At 43.0% G+C, this 4755-nt stretch overlaps 1 long non-coding RNA gene across 1 annotated transcript; it reads left to right on the forward strand.

The window, feature by feature from the left end:
• The first annotated feature begins 579 nt into the window (after window positions 1-579).
• On the forward strand, window positions 580-4755 carry LOC142042834 (uncharacterized). Its single transcript, XR_012653874.1, has 3 exons — window positions 580-1101; window positions 2936-3090; window positions 4149-4755. It is a non-coding gene; the product is annotated as an uncharacterized LOC142042834 (long non-coding RNA).

Below are 4755 nucleotides of genomic sequence, written 5' to 3' on the forward strand. Positions count from 1 at the left end.
TCTTTTTTTGCTGATTGTTGGGATGGGAACGAGGAAACTGCTTGGGTTTACATTGTGTTTTAAACTAGTTAGCTTCAAAAAACAATACATAAGCTGAAAGAGTTTTGGCTTCAAAGAATGTGCAGTCTTGGCTGACAAAGTACAGAGAAGGTAAGAAATAAGGTGGAGAGAGCGTAGGTTGTCATTCCAATGAATAATCAAAATGAAACATGAAGTCCTTCATTTCAAGATGTTTTCTATCTCTCATCTCTGCACTTATTTGCTTTAATCCACCTGAGTAATTCTTAGCTCCAGCTCCAAATTGTTTCCTTCTGTATTAACTTCCCAAGGTCTAAGAGCGCTGATGTTTTTTCCAGCATCCCCTTCATCTCCTGTTTCTCCTACAAAGAGAAATGAGTAGGTAGATACATGAGGGCATTAGGTAGTGAAAATACGGAGAAGATGGATCTGGAGACACTTTGAGGAAAACCAACTGGAGTCTTTGCAGACAGGGAGGGAGGAAGAAATGAGTGTCGGCAGAACAGCAGCGGGTGCTGGGGTGAGGCTGGCAGCGAGGGGATCCAGGAGGTGCTGGTGGAAAGAATTTTAAGCTGCATAAACATCTGCCAAAACAGGCTTGGAGGAAGCCTAAGTTACTTTAACTGGGAAAGAAGAAGGGAAGTTTAGACTTAAGGTTTTACTCACAGAGCTCACAGTTCTCGCAAGGCTGTCCTGTTGTGGTTCAACCGGCAGCACTAGGAATGTGTCCCAGTAATCTGGTTTATTCATCAGTTTTATTAGGAGAATGGTCTCTGGACTGGGTTATGAAAGAAACAAGAAGGTACAGTTTTAGCTTAACCAAAATCTAATTTGCTATTAGAAGGCTTAAATTCTGTGTGTCAAATTAGGCTTAATCCTGCTTTGGGGCTCACAACACACCTTCATTTTTCCTGTGTGACCGTTTTCAAAATGTCCTTCTTGCTACCTCATAGCTGAGGCTGTCACCCGTTTTGTCTGTTGCAGGGTGCTCACCGGGTGTTCAGCACCAGAGTTTAATCCTGCTCTCCCAGAGGCGTTACAGGAAGGGGTGATGGTAACACACATCTGTCCCAAACATGGCAGGTACGTGCACCGGTGTGGGAGTCCACCTGCCTGCTCTCAAGCAGTTCTTAGTTGACTTGCTGAACAATTTAATTTTTGGGTAAACTCCCCGTTTTTCTTACTCTTCTAATATTTTCAGAGCAGACACACTCGAGGTGGCTTAGCTGCCAGAGGAAACTTTGCAGGGATTTCCCGGGTGCCTGCCTTGTTCGTGGGTGCTGTTTTCCATGCAGACTGCGCTGCTGATGCAGGATTATTTCGTGGTGCAAAATTTTTTGCTCTTACTAAAGCTCTGCAGCGTGCCATGAGCTTTCCCTTTCCCCTGTGTTTTACGACCTCTGCGTCTTCTGAGAGCTTGGATGGCTGTGTGGTGATGTTCCTCGTTACAAGTGTTTGGGTAGCACGAATTCAGGATGGTTGCTACTCCATTGGAAAAGTCCTGCAGTTTTTTCTAAGCATTATAAAAATATCATGAGGACTTTGCGACAATAGCACAGAGTTTATGATGGGCATCGCCACGTTGCTGCTTTACAAAGCTGTAGGCATTTGGCTATGGGAAAGCAGTGGAGAAGGACAGCTTCCCAGCCTCCTGCTTCTTTCTGTATAGCTTTGTCTGGAGGTAGAATGCCTAAATGAAGCTATAGGATGGGTAGTTTAGGCAATATGCAGGTAGTGGAGCATGCTGAATTGAATTTCAGCCTCTTAAAGAGCTATTGTCTTACAACATTATAAAGAAATTATCTAAAATGTCAAAGCTTTAAATCCTTGTCCTCTTGCTCAGCCCGATAATGAAGGACACTGTTTTAGTCTCTCCATCACTAACACTCTGCCAAGGTAACGTAATCTTTACTGTCCTGCTGGAACTGGAAGCAGCTTTTTAAGGGAGGAAAAGGCATTATTATACTACAGCCGGTCATGCTCCACGGTGGTCTGTAGGATTTTTTGATGCATTGAGACTTGTAAGAAAGGTCACTCACCTGAACCAAAGCCTCGGTAGAACACTGGGTGCCTGAAGACGTTGTCCCTGATGGGACCGAATCCACAGAGAAATTATAACAACGGCTCTGAAATGGAAGTATGTGAGATGACTCCCTTAATCTGAGCACTCTCCTAGAGAAGGTAAATAGAACTTCTAGAGTACTTAGAGGACAAACTTCATCTGCCTCTGAGTATCGTGTCCCTGTCTCCATAGGGACACAGTTTGAGTTTGATGCTCTGTATACTTTTTTCCCCACCCACTAATGCCCCTGGTTCCTCGTGTAGAGGAGCAGAAGGGTGGTACTGCCATCAAAAACTACTTGAGCCCAAATCCCTCGAGAGTCTCCTTGAAGTTAATGAGCCGTTTATGGCTGTACCATATGGGGAAGTAAAATAAGGATAATAATCCTGCTTTCATGTTCAGCCAGATGAATTCCCCCGTACTACTCGTATTTATTGCATGAGCTGTAGATACAGGAGGCATCGCTCTCCCCAGTCTGAGCTGAGACAAGGTCTGGGAGGGCTGTGAGGCATCCACTTCCCACACTGGCACGAGTCAGAAACGCTTGGGAAGTAAAGAATAGTTCCCACGTGTGCTAGCAATGTTTCTGGATGTGAACATGCTCTGCTGTGTCGCTGTGTCTGCAGTGCCCGGCCAGCCCCAGCCACGTGTGTGGGACGGGGTTACAATCCGCTTAGAGACCCCCAGGGCAGCAGAAAGCCCTTCCTGCGGGAGCAGGGACACTGAGGCAAAAAAACAAAAAAGGAACAATATTTTGTGGCTTGCAGCCATCCATTGGGGATCGCAAGGGTGGCACGATGCTTTCCTGACTTTTTCCAGCTGCTTTTTTTTTTTTTTTTTTTTTTTTTTTTTAAGCTGTCCCGGAGCAGCCTGGCTGGGTGAAGCACACTTCATGGAGTCAAAGAGCAGGCACGGCTGCTGCTCCTGCCGGAGTGGGCTGGTGACCACGGCTTCACTGCTCACCCGGACCTGCTGGGTGAAAGAGTCCCAAAAGTGCTGCGGTTGTTCAAGTAAGTAAGTGCCACGTGAGGTAGAGTCTTCTATTTTATTTTCATTGACAAAATGACTAGCCAAAAGTAAACACAAAGGAGGGAGAAGCAGAGCAAGCAGGCCAGTCCAGGGGCGGCAGCGGCTCCTAAACTTTATATTTATAAAAATATTATATATATTAGATGTTTATTATTATAATGCATATTTTTCTGTATGTATATATACATGGATTTGTATGTGTATATAAATGTGCGTACACACACACACACACATATAAACATATAGATGTGTGTATATATATGCGTACTCTGTCTATGGCTACTAAACTTTATTTTTTTATATATAAAAATAAATAAAACTATACTGGATTATAATAATATAGTAACGTATATTATTAATATAGATGATAATAAAGAATATATATTATCTATATAAATATTATATCTAACATCTATATTTACGTATATATAAATCCATGGCTCCTAAACTTTTAATGTGCATGTGTGTATATATATATCTACTATAATAAATATGTAATATATACAAATTTATATAAATTTGTTATTTATATTTTAGTATTATTTAATATTGCTTATGTTTTTATATATAATGTTTATATATTTCATATGCATACATATGTATATTATTTATTATAGCATCTATTATGTTGTATTTATTTATTCATATGCAGTTGAGGAGCCATTGATAGATAGGTATAATCATGTATGTATGTATGTGTATAAACCCCTGCCCTGAATTGCAGGGCCCAGCAAAGGCCAGCGAGGCCAGGCAGCAGGCACAGCTCCTGTGGCTCCCTCCACGCAGCGCCAAGGTCTGGGGGCGCTTGGGGTTATTTTGTTTTCCTCTTCTTCCCTTTGCTTCAGGCCCGTGGTTTATGGGCTCTGCGGGGAGAATTAGCCGTGCCCTTTCCCCTGAAAAGGCACCCAAGCCAATCCGGCCTTTTAATCATTTTTACAGACCATTACATCTTGAGAGAATGGTAAAACCCTTCATTAATCCTCAGCAGCCATCTGCGAGGGAAAGCAGTTTGTATTATTTACCATTTTGCCCTTCACAGGCGGTTCCCTCCCGGGGCGATGATGAGGACAGGCGTGGAGGGGACGGTACCTGGCACCCCGCCGAATCCACGGGCTTTGCTCTGTAGAGGGGCTGCATTCCCCTCCTGCTGCTCCGGGCTCCAATTTGAACGAGAATTAGCTTCACCCACAGGAAAAAGAGTTTGGTTCATTATTCTTTGCAAACTTTTGGGATATGTCCCCCTCCAAGGAGAAGAGGGCGAACGGGAAGTGTTAGTCTTTTGCTCTTTTTCCAAGCAACCCGAAGAGTGATGGCCTTAACATCGATACTGGCAGCCGGTTTTGGAAAGGGCTGTCGCACTGTGGAGCCAGGAACAGCCACCAAACAGCAAAGCCATGCAGGTTTTTCTGATGTGTAACTTCTTTTATTAAAACACGTTGCCAATGTCATTTAATTAATGAAGTAATCCACTGGAGAAGAGTACTTTACTGGACCATATATGTATCAGACTGCTTCATCTCTTATCATCTCCCAATCTGATGTTTAAAGAGTTCATACTCTGTAAGTTTATTCAAACACATTTTTCCAGAACTCAACCTGGTACTGCTTGCTTAAAATATGCTATTATTTTTATTTAATGCAGTTTC

Source organism: Buteo buteo, chromosome 21, assembly GCF_964188355.1.
Source record: "Buteo buteo chromosome 21, bButBut1.hap1.1, whole genome shotgun sequence".
NCBI lineage: Eukaryota > Metazoa > Chordata > Aves > Accipitriformes > Accipitridae > Buteo > Buteo buteo.